This window comes from Amblyomma americanum, chromosome 6 (genome assembly GCF_052857255.1).
Source record: "Amblyomma americanum isolate KBUSLIRL-KWMA chromosome 6, ASM5285725v1, whole genome shotgun sequence".
Classification (NCBI taxonomy): domain Eukaryota; kingdom Metazoa; phylum Arthropoda; class Arachnida; order Ixodida; family Ixodidae; genus Amblyomma; species Amblyomma americanum.
This window is the reverse complement of record NC_135502.1, coordinates 79,163,602-79,189,927: the sequence shown is the minus strand read 5'-3', so window position 1 is coordinate 79,189,927 and position 26,326 is coordinate 79,163,602. Positions and strand designations below refer to the sequence as shown.

General features: G+C 46.9%; 1 long non-coding RNA gene across 1 annotated transcript in view; it reads left to right on the top strand.

Moving 5' to 3' along the window:
• The first annotated feature begins 848 nt into the window (after positions 1-848).
• LOC144093771 (uncharacterized) overlaps positions 849-26,326 on the top strand; it is a 173,221-nt gene continuing 147,743 nt past the window's right edge. Inside the window, exon 1 of the long non-coding RNA XR_013306325.1 lies at positions 849-1,381. This is a non-coding gene — a long non-coding RNA (uncharacterized LOC144093771). The remainder of the gene's footprint in view (positions 1,382-26,326) is intronic.

Sequence of the window (26,326 nt, the reverse complement as noted above, 5' to 3'; positions counted from 1 at the left end):
GCAGAGTTGCCGAGGCCAACGCGTATTGCTCTAGTCCCTTTTTATGCCACAACGTTGTCCACGGCAGCGCATGCAGCGCACATCTCTCTGTCACTAGCGCCACACGGCTCAAATCGCGAATATTAGCTGATGAAGATGATGTGCAATGCACAGCGCGAGAGTGTGCTGCAGTTTAACATGAGGCGTGACCGACTGCGGCGATAGTATAGTGCTCTCGCGCAGTGGCCAGTGAAGCTGATTTTTTCGCGCCGCCGCGCGTTCAATTCCTAGTCGTGGATATTTATTTTATTTATTTGTTTCACTTGCTAGAAACCCACAAAACACCGCAAGCGCATAAACATCGCAAGATCTTGCTCGGAGTTTACCCATAGGAATGTTGCTTTCGCACAAATAAATAAATAAAACGCCAAAGAAAATCCCTCTTAGCGCTGCCACAACAGCTCTAATAGAACTCGTTCCCTATTATTACACCTGAGGCCAAAAAGAAAAGAAACGCATAGTTCGGAAGTAGTCATGATGCTTGGTCACGCCGGTATCGAAAGCCGCCCACCCAAATGCATCTGCGACACCGCATCTGCAGTTCCGATAACGCTGGGGCAAATCGAAAACCACGAGCAATCAGAGCGTCCTAGGGAGCGCCGAGTAGCTCCGTCCATGAAGCCAGCAGAACCTGCTTGCAGAGTCCAGGGAAACTTGAGCGACTAGCTGGGGAGTTTCTTCGCGCGTCGAGTCAGCATCGGCCATGGGGACTTTCGCTCCCTCGCCGCCGTTCGCCGTTCCCCCTCGGAGCCATCTGGGGATGGACAAGTCGACACGGCCCCGAGTCGCCTCAGCCATGGCTCCCCCAGACTGTCTCCGTCAGTCCTCGTGGCTAGCAGAGAGGTGCGGGATCGCGGTACTGGCGGGTCTTGCTGGTGGACCTGTCGTGTGTTGTCTGTGCCTGGTGTACGAAGTGTGAGCAACACCTTCAAGACTACTGTTGAGATGCCTGTACTAGACTACGGCTGATAAGTGTGTGTTCGGAAAATGTGCAGAAATGGCGGTACAGATAAGTTCTCATCGCGAACAGAGTACTGGGAGTTTGTGGCACTGGAAGATCTTCATCGGTGGATGCGTCGCGAGTGGTGCGTGCTTGGTGTGCTGTGTGCGAGCAACACCTTCAAGACAACGGTGGTGATGTAGACTACCAAAATTGCGATGGAAAATTATGTGGTGCGGAAATGTGAAGAAATATATCGGTGCGGTGTTCACAAGTGGACAGTGGCCTGCGTGAGAGGCAGTCGTTGCAACGCCTGTCTGGTGCGGTGTACAGGCTCACTGATGGAGTCATAGTGGATGCGGTGCATATATAACGGATACCCGAGGACAAACGCCACGAAAGGTTTGTAGTTTCTGAAATTTTCTAGGCCGTGAAACTCGGGTGATGACCCTGCTTTAGGTATTTTGGTTTTTTTTAGTGCTTATATTTGTGGGTTGTACACCCTTAACAGTACGCAAGGATAGACTATCTAATTAACGCCCATCGCACGTGCAAATAATTATATGGCTCCAAGCAATCATAGACTTGCGGTAAAATTACTTGTGATTACAAATATTAGGAATTAGCGAGCTACTCTTCGTTGCAGAGAGCGAAAAGTTAACTTTCAAAGTTATGCTATGACTGCTGTCGGGAAACGCCTCAGCACAAAATTGCATGCTCCCACCACAAACTGAAGCAACGATCTGTATCGACTCTTATTACGATTTCTTTTTACTTATTTCTTATAACGAGGTGCGGAACTCTTATAAGAATAGGCTTCGCAGGCGCGGTGTGTCGTTAGGCTTAGGAATGATGGCGCTTCGAGCGAATTGCAGCTGTGAAACCAGCAGCTGCTTCTCACTACTGGAATGTGTTGAGTCGCTGCACGGTCATTTTGGCACATTTTTAGCAAGGGTTCGCCTTGTGTTGCAAAGTGCTTGCTGTCGCATTATGTACCAGGTGTCCCAGCTAGAAGTAACCAAGCCTTTAAAACACGGAATGTCCTAGCCGTGTGAGACCAACTGAGGCTTGTTTAGAGCCGCGTGACCTAGTCTAGTCTGCAGTATTTTTTTCGTTCTTAAAAGTTAAACAATTAGTGTTGCCTAATTAGCTAACTTTTAATTATTATCCTGTGGAACAAAGTGTCAATGGAAAAATTGTAGATCACTTTGAACAACAGTTTACTGCAACGTTTCCACCAAGATACCGTTAACGTAAAGTAGTTTTTTTCCGGCCGTAAACCCTATAGCTTGCACAATAAAAAAAGCGTCGTGACAATGGTGCTATTTAAACATACCAAGACGCCTCTTAGAGAACAAAATCCATTTTTACTGAAGTGCTCTCCCCGATGAGCCTCTGCGTGCACATTGGGGCAGAGATGTGACCCAGCAGCTGGTCACGTGATAGCTTTCTTTTAAGGCCAATAATTGAAGCTACATAAATCGTACCTTGATCGAAAAAGCGCTGCTAGCGGTTTTTTTTAAGCGATCTACAACTTTTACACTGACCCTTTGTTCCTCAATTCAATAATTAAGAAGTTAGCTAATGAGACTTAGCTCTTTAAGTAACTTTGAAGAACGAAAAAAATACTGCAGAATAGGTCACGCGGCTCTAAACAACCCTCAGTTGGTCTCACGCAGCTAGTTCATTCCGTGTTCTTTAAAAGCTTGGCGACTCTTTGCTGGGACACCTGGTATATATAGAACACGATGCCGAGTAGGCAGCGAATATGAAGTTTTAACGCTGTATATTATTCGTGCTGATAAGACTATTACTCTCGCGGTTATTACGTTATTAAGTCATTACGTTATTAGCCTATTAGGTTAATAGGTGTTCCTTAGAAATAATGTGTTTCAGGTGGGCGAGTGAGATTTAGAAGAGTGCTGGAATGCTGGAATGAATGACATGTTTAACTGGAGCTCGACGGGAGTGGTCGTTGTCTAGCAGTGGGCGTAGTTAGGGCGATAATTATGGTAACGTGTCAGCAGTGAGGTAAAATGGGATCCTTTCATCAGCACAGTTTCGGTGCACTAAAGATATTCGTACCGCCATGAAACAAAAAAAAAATCGCCTCCAGCATAGATGTTTAGCACTATGTTAAACTCTTTACTTTATTCAGGTTTCTCACATGTCCAAGGTGAATGAAAGCACTCGCTCTGCACGTCCTATGCTCAAGTGTAATATAGACCTTGTATAATGCTACAAGCTGCATAAACAGAGTGAATTTATTTTTTCCGCAATAATTCTCTGATAGGCCCTAAAACTACTTTCTTCCTCAGGTCGAATGATGTTGACTGTCAAGTTCTTGCTTTTCTTTAATGTCAAATTCCTGCCTTCATTGTCCCCTGCACAGTCTTATCTAAAGCGTTTGTTACTACTTTCAACAACCTTTTTATTGTCTGTAGCCAGTTCTACGACACCAGGTGCACTGCTACCATTACACCTTTATGTATAATATATTTTTTCCTGCTACGAGCAGGACATGAACGGCACTCTACAATCTCGCGTTCTTCACTTTCCTTTAGTTTGCAAAAGAATTACAATGCCCGAAGAGCAGGCATTGAGTTTAGTGTTTGTGCCAACTGAATTTTATGAGATGTGCCGGACTGTTGAACGTGATTTTACGGCAGGTTTCGTATAAAAACAGGCAAGCGAAATATGTGAGAGTGCCACAAAGGAACTTACTGTACGCGACAACGCTATGGAAAACAGCCAATTCCAAGCACAGCGTACAGTTCCTCGGGCTTCGTCCCACTGAAAATGTTTGTCGTCGCTATTCACAAAACTTGACTTATGCAAATGAATTCCGTAATTTGCCGGCGTACAAGCACGGTTCAGCCCTGAAAGCCCATGAGACGACAGCCCAATCTTGGGAGCCAAAGATAGACCCATCGGTCGTTCGTAATCATGACTTACGTTGGACAAGTTTTGCAACTCCCAGTTCTCGATAGCAGCCCGAAAAGTCGATTTCTGTGGTTACTCGGAAAAGCTTTGAGTTCGTCTATGTATAGCCAGGCGTCGGCTTTAGCTGCTGCCTTAACGCCTACACCAAAGCGGATGCCAGACGCGACAGAAATTCTTCTCTTGTCGGTGACACAACGCAAAAGCCTGCTCCAGCCTGAGAGAGTCGGAGAGTGATTATGGATGCCACTTGTTTGTTTGTTTGTTCAACATTGCTTGAGGAAGCGCCACTGCCTAGGCAGGTGAGGTTACATCATGAGCGCCTTTACTGAGTGTTCAAGCATAACAGACATCAGCTGATTGATGTTTATCGAAGTCCTAAGGTAGTTAGCTTCGTGATCGCTACCTTTTACTGCATTTAGCAGACACTGAATATCCTTGTAATATTCTAAAGAGGTGTAACGGAGCTTGGAACGTACCATATCTAAAAGAAAACTGCCACTTTTCTTCAGATCCACGTGGAACATATCTGTATTTTCGCTTTTAAGTACAGACTAGTGCACTGTGTTATAAAGTTGAAATGGGAATTCACGATATTTTCAGATAATAGTGGTTGTCTGTAGTCTCTTCTTACGTGTGTTTACGATCTCGAAAAATTTGCTGCCTTCGTGAGCTAGCTGCGCGTGAATAATAGGAGGATAAACTTTTTTTTATTCTTAAGTCATTTTACTTTCTTTCAGAACTCTTGCACTCACTTTTGAACTTCACGTTTTTCGCGCAATGGGCGTAGTCAGGCTGATGATGATGATCAACTGATACTGATCCAATAAACAAGGAGAAATGAAAATGCACATGGCCTAGTCTTGGTGTGTACCCGGTCTGATGGTTTTACTTCTCTTGTCCAAGAATAATAATAGGTACCTGCGCTAAATTTCCTCGAAAAAAGAGTGCCTTCCGAAGAGATTTGCATCATCAATGCTCACCATACAATCTGTCATGACAGTAGGACCCACGGTTTTGAAAAGACACTCACGACTGCTCCATAATTTTTTCTTCCTCAGCAAGAATTGATTGCTAAGCTCTTTGTGGCTATGTTTGATTGTTCGTTAACAGAAGTCGCATGTATTGCTTAGAAAATTGGATTCAAAATGGAACATTGTTCCCTCCATTCAATCCAAATTCATGCCCTCAAGGCAGAAAACGACTGTGATCACCATTTGAAAGTCACCGGCGCAGTAGCCTAGTCTCAAAAATCTGCGTTGAAATATCGTTCTTGACACAATCGCAGCTGGCATGGAAAAATGCCCGCTGGTGGCGAGGCATGCACTTCATTTTTTTTCTTTCTAGTTTATAAAACCTATTTTCTTCAGTTGAAGTAGCATCTTACTTTGAACGACGTTTTCTATCTGTATAGGTTAACTTGAATTTGTCCTGGATATCCACTTTAAGCAGAAATGAACTACGCCCGAATTGTCAAGAACTACTGTCAATGCCACCCGTTCCAGTAAAGCTCGAGCGCCGTGAATCATTTTGCATACGCTCCATAAAGTTATGCATACAGCTCTGAGACTTTCTTGGTTATTGGTAGGGTCGGGTTTTCGTACTCCGCAGGCCGCGAAAATATCTTTGCGCCCTTTTTATGCCCCTTACTTTAGTACTGGTAGGGTCAAACAAAAACATGTACATAATTTCCGTTTGAAGCTGTTATTCATGACCGGAGTATATGTGCTGAATTCACTCCACCCCATTCTTATTCTCACACCTCGTTCGCATCTTTCGTACGTACCTGTGGTCTATCTTGCCTCGATAGATATAGCATTCCCTTATCAGTTGCAATAACTCGTTCAACTGTCCTCACGTATAAATTATTTGATAATATTGGTCTTGTCATCTTTACAAGTGTATAATGAGGCACACATATGCTCTCTAGCTGCTTCATCTTTCTTGCTAATTTCTACAAGATTACTCTCTGGGAAAATGTATGACCTGCGCAAAATACCTCTGCACTTTTGCTCTACCGCATTGCCTTTGAAGCAATACGTTCTGTCACACTTCTTGCTAGTGTACGCTCGGGCGCCATCGCTTAGTGCATCTTATCAGGCATGTAACCAGGGGAGGGGGGGGGGTGCATGGTCGCACCCACACCTGACATTCAGCCCCCCCCCCCCCTTCAAATCTCTCCAGTTGAGCATGCAGAGCTAAGTAACCCTTCCCCCTCCTCGATAAAAGAAAAATGGCCTTAGGCCCTTCCCGTACAAAATTTCTGGCTACGTGCCTGCATCTTTCAATAGGTTTTATTACCTGGGTGGGCGGCAGGAACAGTTCGGCCCTATTATGGGCCAAAGTTCTGTTTGCCCTATATTAGCATATGAACCAACTGTTTCAGTTATGCTTTTTGGAGCATTCTGTTCTACTCTGCAGACAAATAGCGGATTTCGTCGACATCCGCGGCACTCCATTTGTTGACACTTCCCGTAACAGCACTCACAACGAACGAAATATGCAATCACCGAGTTGCTCATTTTTGTTGAAAAGACCATCAGTGAAAAAAAGTTGTAATTTTCCTTTACAGTCACCTTTAATTAGTGCCCTTTTACATTAAACGAGCAACTTCTGTATACCATAGCGCGCCTTTAGAGACGTTGCCATCGTTCATTTATGAAGTTCTGACTTTTCGCTATAGCCGCACAATCCTATCGCGGCACACCGGCGATAACACTTATGTGTTCTGCCGACAGCGCCGTGTTGCGTCCTTTCTCCTCTTGTGTGCGTGCGTGTGGGTGGCCAGTGTGCGTGTAGTGTGTGTGCGTGTGGTGTGTGTGCGTGTGTTTATGGCTTATGGTGGTTTAACGTCCCGAAGCGACTCAGGTTATGAGGGACTTCGTAGTGAAGTGTTCCGGGAATTTCAACCACCTGGGTTTCTTTAACGTGCGCTGACATCGCACAGTACACGGGCCTCTAGAATTTCGCCTACATTGAAATTAAAATTCGACCACCGCGCGCGTGCGTGCGTGCGTGCGTGCGTGTGTGTGTGTGTGTGTGTGTGTGTGTGTGTGTGTGTGTGTGTGTGTGTGTGTGTGTGTGTGTGTGTGTGTGTGTGTGTGTGTGTGTGTGTGTGTGTGTGTGTGTGTGTGTGTGTGTGTGTGTGTGTGTGTGTGTGTGTGTGTGTGTGTGGCGTTGCGCTGTTTCATCTTCATACATAACCGACTTTCCAACATTTTGTGCCGGCATTTCAGGTCTGACACCCCGTACTGTACACGCGTGCATCAATCTCAACGGCAAGAAAAGCGTGTCCCGCGGCTATCACAGTACCACGTGTTAACACCGGGAGCCCTTTAATGCCTTCGCTTCTGCGCTGATGACAAAAGAGCGCTTGTCGATGTAGACGCCCCTAGAGGACTAGCTGCCTGAGTCGGCGACCAGGCGATGTCTTCGTTGTTTTTTGACGCGACGCGTGAGTTCTCAGAATTGCAAATTTTGCTTCGGTATTCCTTACTTCGTAAAACTTTGCCTGAAGCGCGAACGACAACAGTGAAAAAGACAGTGCGAGCACGCTGGTTCGTTGTGTCGTTTGCGTGTCGTTGAAACGCTGGATATTGACAGCTTCTGCGAAAAATCTACGAAAAAGTTAGCACTTCCTAAGTAAGACTTTCTGACGGGCTAGTTGGTGCATAACGTTTTGGAAATGCTGTGCGCTAAATTGGCGTTCACAGGAGAAAAAAAAAAGTCGGCAAAAGGCTTTGCGGGAGAAGGCGTAAGCTTGCCCGCTCAATTCGCGAGCGCAGTCTCCGCGCGCTGCGGCGTGATGTAACCCAATGCCACGCAGTTGTAAATTCTCACGTATGCATTTCTCTACGTAGCCACCGACGCGACGCCGACGCGACGCCGGCGCAACGCGATGCGACGCCACCGCACCCCTTCTGATCTGCGCGCTAGCTTCGTGAAGGCAGTCGCCGCCCTACCACGATTCGCGCCGCCTCTCGCACCAGCTGCCGCATCAGGCTGCATTCGGATGCGCCAACCGTCTGCACGAGGTCATTCTCAAGCAAAAGTAGTACAGCGCAAAAAACCACCGACTAGCCCGCAACAAGATTTTCATACATGTCATTCTCAGCTTTACATTCATAGATTCCTGGAAGTCCTCATACCCCTCCTTGCGCAATGGAGCAGCGGTTAAGCGATGCGTCACTGCCCTACGATGGCAGGTGCCGCCACCGGTGGGGTTTGTGCGTTCCAAGTTGCTCTTTCCGAGCAACCTCACACGCGCACGCGCGCGCGCACACAGACGGGTTTTTGATCAATGGGGCAAGTAATACCTACGCCTTGAAAGTGAGAAAACAGAAACACTTGTTACTTTTTGTAGTCCGACATAGGGGCAACGAGAGGCTAGAGCATTGTAAGGAATGATGTTATAAATATGCTAGGTCCCTTAGTACCCCCAAAAAATGGTCCTACGTCACTGAACCGGGCGGAATGTTGGCTGCTTGCTCTCTTTATTTCCCCAGCGAGCCATCTACATGCATACAGAAGTTGACGCCTCGATTTCGCTCCATCTTTCCTACTTCAATCACCTGCACACACCTCAGCTTCCTGTTAGCATGAGCAGGCACTGCGTGCAACACATTAGTTCATGCCAGTTTCCCCGCGTGTCGACCACAAATTGCAGGATACCCACTCTTGTAGGAATGTTAATGTTAATAACTTTGTTTCTTCACGATGGCAAGACGGGCGAGTTGGTGATACATACTTAAGCGAAAATAGCGCAGAAGACGAAGACAAGGAAAGAAAACAACAGGACCAGCGTTAACTCACAACTGAAGGTTTATTCACAGGAAGCAAGGAATATGTTTGCTTTGTTATCTTGTTTGTTTACGCTGTTTATATTCCTTGCTTCGTGTGAATAAACCTTCAGTTCTGAGTTAGCGCTGGTCCTTTTGTTTTCTTTCCTTGTGCTCGTCTTTTGCGCTATTTTCGCTTAGGTTTGTTTCTTCACGCAGATCAGCCGCCTTTATTAGAGCATACGCGGGCATTTGTTTTTATTTTCTTATACAAATTTGCTCCAAAACAATGTTCTCGACTCACCAGGATAACATAACACGGTAGATCAGTGAGTGTGACCAATGAGCACCCGCCTGTTGTGGCGACAAATTCGACCAAGCAGACCAGCTTCTTTTACGATATCGAAACGCAACCGAAATCACTGAAGTTTTTACCAGCTCCTTCATCACGCCAGCGTTGCTTCGCAGAGTATAAAGGCGATACGCTCTAAACACGAATGCGCCTACATGGGAGAAATATTAGGTTGGGGCAACCTAAAAAGATTAAAAAATAACAAGCCCCTGCCTGCCGCACTTACGTATAACAGGCTTCATCCAAATTGAAAATAAATGAAGAGGCCCGAAGGCAAAGGTAATTTTACCAGTCGTAGGTGGGGAAAATGAAAAAAAAATGGTGAGGGGGGAATCTACATAGCAACCCACAGCCGGGGGCGCGGGCCCGGGGTGACTTTCCTGATCTGCCCTGGGACGTAGCGGAGAGGATGGGTGAAATGGATGGTTTGTATGGTTGTCGGGAAGGGGTTATTTTTTATAAAAATGGTCTATAGACAGTCTATAGACATCATATCAACTCTTCTGCCTTTCTATAGATATTCCTTTTTTCTATTCATACTCTATAGACTGTCTGTAGACAAAAGTCTACTGAAAGTGTATGGCCATAAATCTATATATCGTCTATAGATTGTCTATGGGATTTGTATTGCCTATAGACTATTCTCTACGATTTGTCTATAGAGAGTCTTTAGACTTTGTAGACAGAAGTCTATGGACAGCCTATGAACTGTCTCGAGAAATTTTTGTAAGGAATGGGTGTAGGGATGGGAATGGGGACAGCGAGTTTTTTGCTCTGATCCTTCGAATGCCTTGACTCCATTGCTGGCCTGCCTGGCCAGGGCAGGGAGGGCGTCAACATTTCCCAATGGTGCGGTCCTGCTCACGTGATACCCGACCACCCACAAAACGCAACGGGCCCCGACCGCCTACGTGGGGCAGAGTAGATTGAGACCCTAGATTGGGACTCTCCCGCACCACTAATGTATCGCGGGGGACGAAAATGCCAATCAAAATTAAAAAAAAATGGTCTAGTAAAAAGGGCGTAAATAGTCATCTAGCATATTCTGCACTAAAGTACAGCTTACTCCATTTTTACTCATTTTTCTTTAGAATGTCGCAACCTACTAATACCTCCAAAATGAGAGGTTCAGTTACAGTTATTCGCGCTCGCTCAGACGATCCTATGTGAACAGACGAAGATGTCTGCGAGCTGCACGACATTATAAGTTGTGATGTTCATACGAAGGTGCTTCGTCCGCTTTTCATTACGCGTACCAAAAAAAGTAAACCTTTCCTGTTCATAAAATTTAGTCTGAAATTAAGTGTCAACCTATACTTGCAAATTCTTTTACTGTGAAGTGAATCTCCTATTTCCCCGACAAAATTAAGTTCTGTCAGCTCTACACCAAGGAAAAAAGCTCGAAAATATCTGCAGTCCCACACCGGCAAGTTTAGATGTTGTGCTATATTTATTGCTTTAACTTCAATGTTATTCGGCAGACCTAAAAATTTTGAAGTCTATCTTTCAGTCACCGTTCATTTCTGCCTTCTTCAGGTGGGCCACGGACTAACGACCTGAGTAATACACTTGGGAAACTAATTTCCGGGATAACTAATGCGCCCTGCTAGGACGTGGGGACAAAAATATCTACGTGACAACTTTCTGAGCATCTCTACTGGCGCATTCCACTCGCAACTGGCAATCTGGTTGAATAATGACCGTTTTTACAGCCGCATTCAAATTTCTCGTTTATTTTTTTTTCTAAACAGAAATGGCGCGTCACAATACGTAAGCATTGCCTAAGCAAAAAAAAAAAACGGAACGGAATTCCCGTCAACCGCCGTGCACTCCGAATGCCGATAAAAACTTTTGGGGGAAATGAGACGGCGGGCAAGGGCTAAGTGTCTAAAGCACTTCCCACTCGGTATCTCCGCAGATAACTTCCGCGCGGTGTGTGACAAATTGCGCGAATACTTAAAACTCGAGTTTGGAAGGATCTCTCTCACTAGAGGGCCGCATTCTGACTTCCAAATGCTGGCGTGATCAATCAAGCGTGTTTCCATGCGCAACCTGCTCCGCGATCACTACGCTACACCTCCTTCCCATCGCCCCCTCTGGCGGAGCGCCTCCGAAGAACCTTTGCTTAATGCTCAAATTACCTGGCAATATTCGAGGATTGCTTACCTCGCCAGCCTGTTGCTGCCTTTTTTTTCTGGTGTCTCGCTTCCCTAGCCGCGAACTCCATTTTTCGTTTTATTTATCCGAGAATTTGTCTTTTTTTGCGCTCGGCGCGTGGCGTGCTTCCCTGGAGACATTGTCTAGACGTCCTCATCTGCATGCATTGGCGCAGGGGCTGTACGCCCGGGCCCGTCCCGCCTTGGAAGAGTTCCTCGGGCGTCTTGGGGAGGCGATCGTTTATCTATCGGGCGAAGCCCGCGCTGCAGCTCATCTATCATCCGACACTTTAGTAAACTTTTGGCGCTGCCGAACGGGGAGACTGTACGCGTCACTCGCGAAGAGCCCTTTTAGCTCCGGTGGGGCGGAATAAAGGAGAAAGAAAAAAGACGCGCAACAAGGAAACGTGGTTCGAAAAGAGAATTCCTTGGTGAAGTGCGCTTGGCCAGAAAAGCTTAGCCAAGTCGATTGGTACGGCAACGGGGCGGTGAAAGTCTGAACCGACCGGACTGTCACTGCCGGACGACGGTGCGCGGCTTAAGACCGTTAATTCTCAGCAGTGTCGACACTGCGGCCGGGAAAGTGCTATCCTTATTGGCGCTGGAGGTGCACTGCAGTCATTCTTACTGGCTGCAATGGTGCAAAAAACTTTCATAAAAGTTTCAGTGCGTCGGCCAGTCCTGAATTCTAGAATTGAAAGAAAGGACTTCAAAGCGGGAGCTACTACACACTTTTGGTGTGCGTGTGCGTGTGCGTGTGCGTGTGCGTGTGTGCGTGTGTGCGTGTGTGCGTGTGTGCGTGTGCGTGCGCGCGTGTGCGTGCGTGTGTGCGTGTGCGTGCGCGCTTGTGCGTGCGCGCGCGTGTGTGCGTGTGCGTGCGTGCGCGCGCGTGTGTGCGTGTGCGTGCGTGTGCGTGCGTGCGTGCGTGCGCGTGCGTGCGCGCGCGCGCGCGCGTGTGTGTGTGTGTGTGTGTGTGTGTGTGTGTGTGTGTGTGTGTGTGTGTGTGTGTGTGTGTGTGTGTGTGTGTGTGTGTGTGTGTGTGTGTGTGTGTGTGTGTGTGTGTCACGTAAATAGCTGTAGCAAGACGCCAGCAGATATGAAATAACTGATAAGAAAAAACACGCACTACGCTTGACGTGGCGGCGTCAGAGTTATTATGTATTATAAAATTACCGGAAGCCCCAGCCTTCAGCATGGCGTAGGCTTTGAGGACTTTCACGCTGCCAACAAAAAAAAGAAGAGTGCTGTAGATACTGCTTCTGGGCAAGAAGATGGTTTGAGAGAATTCGTATTAAACTTTGACGGTATAAGTTAAACGACTGAGCTCCGAGTTTCCCGGCGAACTCTACTACAGCTCTCCTGAATGAAAAACTTCACTACCCAACGTGCCCTTAATTTTCGGTTTTCGGTTGGTGAACGTTCTATCACGATGGAAAAAATTTACGGCCCTCCTCGAGCCTTTAATAACGCCATGAGCCCACCTAATAAACTTCGCTGATCAAGCGTGTCGCGCGGTGACAGGACCGGCTGCACCTAATGAAAAATTGGTGTTTATAAAGCCAGCGCAGTCTCGCGGAGTTTAGGCACTTGATCTCGCCTCGAATGCCATAAATGTCAAAGGGAATCACCTAGAGGACACCATCATATAATTAATTACGCAAGAATCGATGCTATCCCTCTCTACATTAGATCAAATTCATTTATCAGCACGCGCTCTTGTTCGCGAGCTGTTGGAAAGCGGTAACAAGTTTTAATAAAGAAACACGGCCCAGGGAAACATGAAAGGCACAATTTCTGCTTGATGTGTAAGTCTGCTATGCTATTCACATCACTACACTACTGTTTCTTTTTAGTCAAATTAACGACATTGCTCAAAAAGACGTGGGCTCCGTTGCATCAGTATGTGGCAGTGTTTTATAGTAGGGCTGTGCGAATGTCATAATTTTCGAAAACGTATACTTGGGTTCGAATATCGAATCAAAAGATCGAATTTTCAAACGTGTATGCGCTTATTCACATGAGCGCGCATTCGTGGCAATCTGGCGTATTGAACGCTATTGAGAATGGACTAGTAAGAAACGGAAGCTAACAAATCCATTCCGATCACTGAAAACACGCGATAAATTTCATAAATATGTTTACGTAGAGACAGTAAGTCAGCAATGCATTTATGGGACTGACTATTGCTTCTCTGTCTTTGGTTTAAAAAAAAGATAATTGATAGATAATCTGATAATCTGATAAAAGATAATCTGAAAAGACCGTTCTGGCCAAGAGACATACAAATCCTGACTGCCTCTTCCATTATAATACTATCCCAAAATCACTAACTCGTTGATATGACAGTATCACAGCTTGACACACGACAGCTGGTTTACAAGAGGAATAAACAATATTTTGTGTCGGACTAGGCGTATGATAATAGGGGCGATATATTGTAGACACCGTTACGATGTCCGCAACAATAATGGATAAACAGCGGAGGTTGGTCGGCAAAAAAAAATGAATAGTTGCAACTGGTGAAGTCGAAAGTGTTTTTCCTCCCGCACTGCTACTTCTGAAGCCACAAAAAGTGTTTTTTCATTTGGGTCAGAAGAGGCAGGTATTGCTAATTAAATTTCTGGTAGAGCTTTGTCAGACCCGAATATATGAAGCATTGCGCTCTACCCGAGGCTCGCACAATGCGCAGGATGTCCCAGTTCTGAAGCCAAAACCGCCTCAGGTCCACCAACATCTCGACATTACTCTAGCCCACTTAGTTTTTTAAAAGTCAAACTCCCACATTACACTGACTTTTCCTGTTTCGAATATGTTTTGCCCCTTCCTGACCCAACCGCCCTGCTCTATGTGCCAGTCTCGAGCGCTGCCCGTTCTACTGTCATGTCGCCTGGTCCATTCCCCAATGCCCTTCCCCTCCCTTCATTTTTCTGCCCTTCCCTTCAATCCACCTTTCGTCGCTCCCCTCCTGGAGTGCCCGGCTGTCGTGAGCGAAGCTGGAAGATTGCATGATTTTAGTCAATTAGGCGCAGGACATACTGAGCGCTTGATCTGCGCTCGTTAATGAATGGCTCTTGCGGCAAGTGACTTCATGCTTCTTAAACAGTTGCTAAGAGTTATACATGCCGCTGGGCCGCAGCTTCTGGCCGAGTTGCTTAGGTATCAGCGCGCGAAGGTAGCTCTTGCTGCAACATGTCATCCCCTGTGTCGTATTTTTTTCGTCGACATTGAATGCTGTGGTCGTAAACCGTGAGTGCAAAACAGTACAGGGGTATGTCTCCTTATTTTCCTCTCGCTGAGATAGTTTTCCTTGCTGAAGCTCGTCAGTTTTCTGGGAAATTCTGCTTTGCTGTCACAGCTACCTGTCGGTGCAGCTTACCAAACATCAAAAACTGGCTCAAGAACTGATCACTTTTGCTAATTGAAAGGCATATTTTTACTCAGACGGACTAGTCAATCGATTCCCCGGCCTTATTTGGCTAGTTCCCCACTGACTGCCTCTGTAAGGACTAAAAGGCGGATCAAAGCTAGGTATTGTCTGGCCTCCGCATCTTTCATCAAAGAGGATCCGCCTCTATCTTTCTCCTGCAATACTTCAGACTCTTTTTTGCGTGTGCTTGTAGCGACTCGCAGTTTCTTGTCTTCGAGAGACAATCGCTGGCCGCCGTACGGGATCTCGGTTCATTATTATTGGGAAGCTGCAGTGCATGCACAAAACAGGCTTGTTACTGTCTGTGTGTGCGTGTGAAGCCCTTAGTCTGCGTGTGCGTGTGAAGCCTCCACCGCCAGCAAGGGCACCTTTCGGGAACCCTTCGGACACCCTTCGGACCCGGAAGGTGCCTCCTCCGGTGGGTGCTCCTTCCGCCATTGCACCTTCGGTGGGAGCACCTCCACGAGCCTCCATCCACCCACCTCCATCAACCAGAAGCCTTCGTCATCCCAACCCATGCAGCGGCGGAACGAAAAAGTGAAGGCGAAATCACATTGAAAGATGCAATGGGAAGCTGATCAATGTAAAAACGAAATGTACTATCTGCAAGGAACGAAACGCGAACAGAACAGTTTAAACACGGAGAGCAGATTGAGAAGATTTTAGCCGGGAGAAGTGTCGCTAAGCCTTTCTCAGGTTCTCCTGCTAAAAACGAGCCTATAATGCTTGCCACTGTACTATGTTAGAGTCGAAAGATACGGAATATTCGAATTGTGTCTAAGATTTGGAATACATCGCTACGGAATTATTTTATATGAATGCCAATTTTAGCTAATATGTCCGATTAGTGTACTTAAATCTGGAAATCTTGGAGTGGGCTTCGGAGCATGAAAACACGAAAAACACGAGCACGAAAACTTCCGTGTTAAACCCATTGCTCCGGAGAACAGCGTGAGCTGTCTACATTTTTAAGTAGCTGTAGTTAAGATAAATAAATTTTTACATATTTCAGATAGGCGGCTGTAGAGCCTTGCCATAAACACGCAGTGATATCACCTTTCTAGATTCAGCATTGTTACTGGTATGATGCTGATGCACGAGCTGGCCAGCTTTTGAATTCTGGAGCTTGGAGGTGCACCCTCACTGGCCGCAACTGTGGCGCCCTATTGACCGCGCAGCCGCACTGGCTATCAGCGTCTCTATACAGGTGACTGTGCCGACCGAGTGCAAGAATTTCTCGGTTTGATGTTTTCTTAAGTGCATGAAGACTTTTCAGTGGAAACTGTTCTCCCGCATTTAGTTGTAGAGTTAGTAATTGAGGCTTAGCAAAGTAATTAGCTGCATATTAAATTAAGGATTCTGTATACGCCCTAGGTGGCTATCGAAGATAGGCGCCGCGTGAGTGAGCAAGCGAAAAAATTCTCGACTAAAATAGTCTATTTATTAACCATGGTTTACGGCAATATACACGCCAGTATAGGCTACGCTTTCGCAGACAGGACAATCGTTTCCTTACGGTTAAATGACCATAGAACTGTATGGATCACATAAAGCAAACCATTACACATCGACATTTGGCTCATACGCAACCAGTGTTTTTTTTTTTCTTGAAACTCGGAGGCAATGACCAAGCCACTACAAGACGTTCACGGACCCGCGTCTGCTAGCTGAGCCTACCAACTTTGTTAAACGTCGGCCGAGCGAGCCTCTCCAGACAGAAACAATCTAAAACGATTACCGAGTCTGGGGGAAGGAGCCTCAGACACCGTGCCCATAGCAGAGGGAGGAGAAGGCGATTGAAAAACGAAAAACAAAAAAAGCACAGCCGACTACACGAGGTCGAGGCTCCTGGGTATATATATCTTGAGTGATTTCTCTGAGGTGACAAAGCCCTGGGGATATGAGGGGCCGTAATCGCGTCTGGCTCAAGCAAAGAGAATGAGGAGGAACAGGCGGTGGTCCTGCAGACCCGTTTCGGCGTTTTGCCCCCAGGCGGCGTCTGCCTCGTCCGAGGCTGGAATTTCGGGGAGGACTGATGGCGGCTCTTGTCTCGGATCAAGCCGCGCAGCCATTAGTGAATGTATTAGGCGTAATAAGGCGAGATTGCGCGACCAGCAGTAAAGCGGAGAGAGCGGCCAGACGACGGCGACGACAGCGACGCCCGGGGGCCGAAAACGTCGAACTCTCGACGGTGGTCCCATCTGGTCGTCTGCCCGTGTATACCTGTGTACACCTGAGGAGTTGCGGTTATACTGCCCCGTGTGTCTCGGGCACCGAACGGACGCTCCGTAATGGCCTGGTGGCGCAGAGACGGCGCGATGCGCCAGAGAAGGGCACGCAATATAGCTAGCCAATGAACGGCGCATATTAAACACTGCAAAAATGACCAGCGGACACTCGGGCTCCCATTCACGACACTTGGCTACATGCATACAGGAATGAGGCGTCTCTGTATGTATATGGCCAAATGTCTGGCCATGAAGGAACGTTCCTGCAGGTACGAAACGTTTATGTATGGATCACAAATAATGCGAATGTAGTTTAAAAAGCGTGTTCGCTCCGCTTGTGAAGGATAAGCAAGTGGCGTAGTCACAGCGCAGGTGGCACTTATGGGAACAACGAAAGCACTGTAAATATAAGTTGTTGTTCTGAGGAAACGCAAGTCGTAAACTTATTTGGGGTCGGACCTTCTTAATGGCCACGCATTGAACGTAGAGATTAGTTGCTGGAAGCTCATAGTCACTCGTACCATTTCCGACAAGGTGGGAAAAGCAGGCATCCTGTATATCTTATATTATCCCCGTTTATGGCGATTATAGAAGGCAAGAAGCCGATTGAATCTAGAGCAGACGTGGCAGGTCAACGAACAGACACTGCAGCCATTTGCATCCCTACGCGAAACAAAAATAAAAGGGTGAAACCATATTAGTTGGCAAGTTATCCTTTATGTACGGACTGCGACTGCTTTGGGCACGCCGCTATAATTATACCCTCATGCTGGGTGGCCATAAACAATCGCACCGTACAGATATATTAGCCCCTAAGTGAAGTTGACTGAAGTACCACAAAATGCAGCGTGGGAACTTCGCAATGTTATCTGCTATTGATTGATGCTAGATGCTTGCCGGCAGCAGACGTCTACCGTGATGCCGCAAAAGAATAAACGAAGAGGGGGGGAAGGAGTAAGGACAGAAATATGACCCTAAATCGTATATCGTCGTCGCAGCATTCAGAGAAGGCACAAATATTCCCCTAGGAGACACTTTAGCTCGTGAAGCATAGCTGGCAATTCTGCCTACGGCACAGTTGATGGTCGCACAGACATATGTCTCCTTAATTTCTGATCATAGCACTGGAAGAAAGAAAATTAAGGTCGTCACCATTGTTGTGCCGTGACTGCAGTATCCCAGGCTGTAGGTGGGTGCACAGAGGACACTACGCCGACTTCAAGCACAAAGCAGCTCAACGTGGAAACCAAGCGCTATTGAATCTGTTGTGTATTGTGCTTATTTCTGTTGTCGGAAGCAGTAAAGCGTTGTTAGAGATACCTTGCTAACGTTCTTGAAAATATTGCTAATTAAACATGTGCGTTGTCGGTTACAACCCAGAGTCTGTTACAAGATAAGCATCGCCTGGCCAATAAGGAGCTTGACTGGCATTACTTGTGGTTAAATACCCAGCCATTCATTTAAGTCTGAAAAAAAAAACGAAAAACAAAAGTATTTTTTGTTAACAGGAGTAGTTTTCCCTCATTTTTGAGTCATTCCTACAACTTTACTCTTGTTTACATTTATGACATGTGGATTTACCACGTTCTAGGTTCAAGTAACTATAAGCCACTACGGAGGTACTGCAGATGATGGTAGTGAAGCGGATAATTAACGGTCAGCTTTCTGCTGTTATTCCTTTATATCTCGTTACGCAGGTATTTGGCACAGTACCTGCTCCAGTACACGACTTCCAAATCCACGCCTTGTAATGTACTCCCGCCTAACCCGCATATACCAACTCGGAAACGGTGTCAGAGTGCCTCCTGTGCATTAAATCGCAATTACCGCTTGTTTTCTCTTTTAACGTAAGCTGTTGCGTGCTGAGAAGCTTGAGCAAGTATCCTTCCAAAAACCTGCAACAATGGCAGGCTTGTGGGATACGTTACAATGGACGAAGCGTAAGACATATGACGGATGCTTAGTTGTACGAATAGAATAAATACTGCAGGCTCGCGAACGCTGGTCGATGATAAACGCACTCGGGACTTGCACACGTGTAACCAGTTCCTACAGCGCGGCGACACTGGAGATTCATATCCACTCTCCTGTGATTAATTTCTTGGTTTAAGCTGCTTACTGTCAGTGTCATAGGCATTCTAGAAAGAATAGTCAAGTTGTGGCTTCATATATGCCCGTGCAGAACTAATATTTCATGTACGTGGCATTCCCTAAACAGATACCAGCTCGGGCACTAAGGAACGTGCGGAACAAATGTGGACTACGTTATCGCGTCTTGGGTCGGTCCTGGCGCTGCACAGTCGAAGGAAGCGTGTTTGAGCGGCTTTAGAGGTTTCCAACAACCTCTCCGTGTATGCATCTGTGTACACGGTGTTTGTACCGTATGCACAACCGTCAAATACAATCTTATTTAATGAGAGAGCACGAAATCGTGAATAAAAAAGCTGAGAAAGCTGTATAGCTTTCCTTTGTAGCCATATGGCTGCGTTCGGGTCGATGTCAATGAGTAATCACTCCCTTATTAAAAAGTGAAAAAGATGATATTTTTTAACAGAGCCCAAACAAGGACACAAGTAAAGATACTGGAAGCTGCCCGCACAAAAGCCCGTGACCTCTGCGTCATGCGCCCCTCCAGTGAGTATCAGTTCAGACGAAAAGATGGCGACAGATGTGACTTTTTTTTTTCTTTTGGGGAGGGGGGGGGGGGGGGGTGATGCGCAACCTGACATGACGGGTGTTAAAAAAAAGTGAACAAACGGGTGTCAGAGCTTGTCTGTAATTTGTGTGCCTCACATGCTTCAGCGATATTCTACACTTCTCTATCAAAACAATCATTTTCGCTCGATTCTGTTTCAATGTTATCAATTGTCGTGTCTACTGGCTGACCCCAGTGATAACAGTGGCTCGCCCGCGCTTCAGCTATTGTCGAAGGGTGGGAAAAAATAGAATTGGAATTAAATTGTTCGACTATTCTGGCCCTAATCATTGTGAGACTCGCCCGACGTCGCCAGTCCTTCACCCAGCGCGGCAGACTCGTAAGGTTACTCATGTGATAGCAACTACAAATTTTTACAAATAGCGCCGAAAAACGCATTAAAAGTCACTGCTGATGTACCATGCGTTTCAAATAATTCAATACATATTTTTCTTTGAAAAGTTGTGAGAGATACGACAATGCGGGTTGTGCAGGTGGATTCTACAGCATGGTGGACATCACGTAGTCAACTAAATTTAAGTAATAAACTTTTTATTTTTGATTTTAGATACCGAGTTAATTTGCGATATTGGAGGCCGCCAAGAGCTGAAATTCAGCTGTTTTTCAAATTTCTTTAACCGGTAATGTGGTTCGAAATATCGAACTGTAAAAATCTGGATTTTAAAGCTCGTTGAGTTGGCTTTCACACATTACATATTTACAAAATGTAATCGCTCGCATTTCTGATGCAGCAAATAAATTTCACACATTACATAATTACAAAATGTCGTCGCTCGCATTTCTGATGCCGCAAAGAAAGAAGCCGTTCGTATATCTTATAAATTAAAAACAGTTAAAGTGATTTCCGCGGTGGGACTACGGGCAACGCCACCATTTTATAAATATTCGAGGCAGGAAAACCAACTAAACGAGCTTTGAAATACGTATTTCTGTGTTTCAGTAGTTTGAACCGCAATACATATTTTAAAATTTTCAAAACTGTGTTCGCCTTCGATCTTGCAAGCGTTCGACTTTTGCAACATAATCTTGGCCCCTAAACTCAAAAGTGAAAAAGATTATTAGTTAAATTTAGTTAACCGTATATTTTAGAGCCGTATCAATTACGTAATGTCCTCCATGGTGCAGAATTCACCGGCACAAACCGCAGTGTCGTATCTCTCACGCCTGTTCAAAACATCTGTACTGAAAAATTTGAAACACCTAGCGCAAGCGAGGCCGAGGGAAAAGATGTCCGAAAATCAAATAAAGCTTCAAACTGAGATTACGTAATTTCGGTTTCGGTTTAGGGGGCTTTTAATTCCCAAAGCGAGTCAGGCTCTAAGGGACACCGTAGTGGAGGGCTCCGGAAATTCCGACCACCTGGGGTTCTTTAACGTGCATCGGCATCGCACAATACACATTTCGCTGGGCTGTAGAAAGATTCAAGGGATAATTGCTTGAATGCGACTTCGTCCTCGAGAATGGGCGCCTGTTGACCAGGCACGGAATTCAGGTGGAACTCCAGAGCCTACAGGACGCAAGCTGTCATTCGTTCTTGAGCTGCATTCGGGCGCACGAAGTCGAAACTCCGGCACGTGCTTCGCCCACTAGCCAACAGTCATCATCTCGCTTCTCCTCTAAGGAGAGTTTTGAAGCGAAAAGCTTCACTACGCGGGTCAGGGCCGAGCTTCGCGTGAGACGAACTGGTGAGTTATGCGCATGCGCGAAAGCGAGTGACGTCACGCGCCGCGCAGGTGGTTGCTCCTCGCCGCTGCCGCAGCCGACTCCGTCGCCTGACCTTTCGGCGCAGCCGCGCGCTACTGCACATGTGCGTCATGTGCACGCGCAAGGAGGCTATATAATGCGCTTGCCAGAGAATAGGCGTGCGCACTCGACACGGAAGGGAAGGAGAGTGCGGCTGCTGCTAGACTACGCAGAAAAGCTGAGAAACTAAATTCGGCCGATCCAGAAGTACTCGCCTGGGAGTTGGCTGCACAACAGCGAAAAAATGATAAAGCGAAAGCTAAACGGGCAGCCGAAACGCCTGAACAACGGGAAATACTGTCGCGTCTGTGTCTAACTCGCAAACATGCGCCATTGAGTAACCAAGTCTACGCCTATAGATAAACAATGTATACAATACCAGCTAAGCTACGAAGCATAACCATGAAGTCTAACCAAGCATAACTGAAGCTTTTCGCCTGTATATCCAGGCTTAACCAGAGCTAAGCCACTGCCTAATTTTTTCGAGAGACGACTGCGTCTTCAGTGGTCAGTGAGAGCACGTGCGCCCTGAGAGCTCCGCGGGTAGCATAAGAGGGAGACAGCGCTCTCTTGTTCGTGCCTGCAGCCGCGTATTCTCGAAATTCCAGGCAGCAGCGAACCGGCTTCCTTCGCCTCCCGTCTTCAGCCATGCATGAAGAGGGGCCCTTGTGTAAAGGACTCGGCCGGTTACCTGCCGCCAACACATTAGATTCCAACGCAACGCCCGCGGAACCCGTCGCGCGTCCGGGATCCAGATTCGGCGGCTGGGCTTTGCAGCGACGTGCCAGCATTTGTGACTGCGCGTGCCACATTAGTATCTTTTTTTTCTTTTTACCTCGCTCAGTGCGGGCTGTCGGTGTTGCTCTGTTCCTGCGTCCATCAACCCCTACAACTGCTTCGGACGTGTTGAGGTCTCAACAACGAGTGGACGCCGTTCAAGGCTGGTTGTTCTCCTGCCGTACACTTTTGTTGCGGAAGCTGCGGGAAGAGAGCTGTTCTCTCTCTCTCTCCCTTTCCTTTCCATCCTTTCCAGCATTGACACACGAAGAACTTCCGGCTTAAACGCGAGCACTATTTTCTTTGTTTTTTTTCTCCTTAGCTTGAAATGCTTTTTGTGCATGAAGGGGAGCTCAATTCCCATAGCGGGGAAAGCGCAAGATTTTCCGCCGAAACCGCGCGAATTGAATTCCCAAAACAATAAACTAAATGTTGTAGCGTCGCATAATTTGCTGCTAATAATGACGCCAGATAGAAGACCGCATAGTAGCGGTTTAATTCAATTAGATCAAAGGGCGAATACCCAAAGTTCCGTTTAATAAGCAGCGTACCTTCATCTCACATATTACCTGTCCTTTGAACCATAGACAAGGTTTGTTTTTGTTTTTTGTTCTTTGTCAGCGTTGCGCTAGCATAATATACTGGAAGTAGGATAACCCAGCACTGCCTTTTATGACGAATACTTTGCTACCACCGCGCAAAAAGAGGTGAGACAGTTTTGGAAAGAGAAGGGTTTGTGGTGGTTGTGCTATCGCAGCACTGCAGCCGTGAGCATATAGGGAACCCCCCCCCCCCCCCCTTTTCACTATTTCTCCACCTTTCTGTTTGAACCTGAATTAGCCCTGAATGACTGAAAGAGAACTGCTGATGTTGGGTGATGTTTACGTCAGTACGTTCTTCCTAATTAGCAAAATAGCACCTTGAACAAAATAACATCGTTCATTGTTCTGGGTGGAATCTATTCGAATAACAAATTAACAGCATGGAGTCGTCACGTGCAGCGAAAGTGGATCCCAGAGTTGAAGTGAAGGCAGCCTAGCTTCGCCCTGAGGTGTATTCAAGGTACACCAAGGTACGCGCAGTGCAGCACAAAGGCCAGTCCTGGTGATCTCCAATTATCACTTTTCAGCTGCAGCGATACGGCTTGATAAACCTTGGTAGACAGTACCAGTCACCACGATACGAGCTACCGTTCATGCGTTAAAGGGTCTCTAGCGTCCCAAGGCTCTCGCTGCGAGAAATGCCTCATCGGTTTAGCCCTCGGCCGGGGGCAAAACATCGGAATCAACCCCGCCGACATGGCTGCGTTTTCTGCGTGAGTGATAATAGGAGATCACCCGGTTATTAAATCGCCGCCGAATCACGACGGAGACGGGTATTAAAACACGTACAGCTTCGCGAGGAGCGTGAGAAACGCGTCGCCTCCGAGGAGAGACCTGCAAGCGCCCCAAACTCCGCCGCGGGCCACGCGTTCTGCGGCAAGAGCGCGTTGCGGAATGGAGCCGGACGAGCTGCTTCCGTTGATCGCGACGGGCTGATGTGCCTCGCCAAATGAGAAAAGCACGAACAAGCGCCACTCATAAAAGCAAAAACTCGGGCGAACCATGCAGAGTCGCTCTGTTCGCGTACTGCCGTTTACGCAGATTTGACGATCGGCCCCGTAGGGCCCGAGACATCCGCGCATCCGCTCAGCCTGTGCACAGGAGCTCCCAACACCGATGCTCAAGGCGACACTTGTAAGGCCGCTGTTTTGTTGTTCGCCGTTCATCTTAAGCCGATGTATAAACAGCGGCAGTGGGACCCTGAATGCTGCTCTAGATCGAATGGTCAATGAATTGTGTGCAGCACGGCGGTGGCGTCGCTTTTACATTTCCTCGTTTACGTCTCGTAAATCAGGGGAAGCGACTAGCTGCTGCCGGTTTGAACCAAGACGGCGACCAATCATGTCACCTGGCTTTTGCTGGTCGACCACCGTGGTGATTCAGAAGTGTAAACTAGAGCCCGTATGACGTTGTGAATCCTGAGCAAGGGTGCGAATAAAGGAAACAGGGGGGCGAAGGAGGCGGAAATAGCTATGGCTGCTACCACTCTGGAGTCTCGACAGATAAACATGCAACAGTATGGACATGAGGCGAAGCTGATATCTTATCTCTGACCAGGGTTACCCTGAAATTTGGCACCAACGTGCCCTTATTGAAGGCTATGAAGCCATTTGAATATAGGCGGCGTTTAGGTTTTTAGTTGCTTCTTTGACATCCCAGACCATTACGTCTGGAAAGGTACTTACAATTGAAGCATGATAAGATGACAGATATCGCTTTCTTTTTCCTGATGCAAAGTTCTCTCAAAGGGGAGTACAGCGCTCCCAGTCACGAAGACAAAGGCGGCTTTAACGGCACATGTTTAAAATCGAGGTAGTGCCGCTGATTCCAAATCTTGCTTTCACTCTACTGGGGCGAACGATGATGATAGTGCATTTTTATGGCGCAAGGACATCTGTGGCCAAAAAGCGCCATGGCACGAGGTGTTTTCGTTTGCTCAAGGTGGGGTCAAAGACCCATCTCCCCAGTCAATCCACCCTATATAAGCCAGCACCAGAACAGGGGAAAGCTTGTACCCATTGTATCACCAGTGGGTGCCCGGCGGCACTGGGGATCGAACCCCGCACCTCCCGCATTCGAGGCGGATGCTCAACCACTAGGCCACCGCTGCGGTCACTGGGGCGAACGAGTCTGAAATGTGCCCTCCGAGAATCAGCGTGCAGTTGATGTTGGAGAAAAACATTCTCATGAGGTGGCTGCCTGACCTTCAGTTTGACACCAGTTCTACGCACAGCGGGGGTGTGCGAATGTGATTTTCCGGAACCGAATCGAATATAAATAACGTAGCCTTGCTGGCGAATCGAGTACGAATCAATTTCTTTTTTTTTGCGAATATTCGCTACATGCGTAAATATTCGTACAAAACAAATAATCGTGCGAAACAGCGAAACTGTGACGGCGGTGCTGCGGTACTTTAGTCTCCATTGTAACTATAGCAATACGAGGTCAGCGTGTGCACGTCATCAGCGCCATGTTATGAGTATATAAAAATTAGTCTCTGCTACTGACGACGACACGAATAATATAGTGCCACAACTTAAACGGGAGGGGCAAAAACTACGTGTGAGCTGATTCAGTGTGGGCAGTGAAACCACTGTCAAGCCGCTACGTGTGGCTTTTATCTCCCATCTCCGCCAACGTGTGCTTTAAGCTATCTGAAAAAATAAAAAATCAAATGATCATTCCGTTGACCTGTTATTTCCAATATGCACGATCGCAACGTTTGTTCTCATCATCATAATAACCATTATCAACATACTCCACCCATGCCATTCTATTACTGAGGACAGGATTCAGGGTAGGTGCTCGTTCCGGAGGCTGCATTGGCCGATTTAGAATGGTTAGGCCAAATGCTAATTATGTGCGCTAGCACCTCGGTTTCGACTCCAGTTTCGGTTCGAGCTTCGGTTTTCAAGTTCATGCAGACTTCAGACAAAGATCGCGGAAAACAGACTGAAATTCCACCCTACGTGTAAGGCGCGATAGCGTTAAGGGTTTAACGCCCGTATATATGCAGGACTGGTCGTTCTCTACTGAGAGTCCTCACACCCCTACTGGCGCAGCGGTACAGCGATTAAGCCCACTGCCCTGCGATTGCAGGTGCTGCCACCGGTGGGGCTTGTGAGACCCAGGGGCCGTATTCTACAAGTATTGCATGGACTTTTTCGGTTTAAACCAAAAAACGCCGGTAAAAGCACGCCAAACTGATTTTCTGAAATTCGATTTTAACCGAAAAAGGCCAGGATTTCTGGCATGCAAGTCGCCACTAGCTGGCTGTTGAGAACCAGCTACAATAAGCCAAGAACGCGGTGAGGCAAAGGTATCTAGAAATTTAGTACAGTGACTGTGAGTTATGAGACATTGGCCCGCGAACTTAGACACGCCGTTGCAGATAGAAAGGCTAGGCCACTTAGCTATGCGTTACTGGCCAGCGTAGCGCCGTCTACTAAGGCTTTTTCTACGAATTGGCGCCATTTCTTCAATAAGTAGGTTTTTCCTTTGCTTGTACAGACAGAAAATAAGTCGAGGCAATAAAATTAATGAAAATAATAACCTCTCCCGCACCGCTACTGTATCGCGGGTTTAATCCCTATAGTAATATAAAAGATGTGGCCCTGAGGCAATAGGA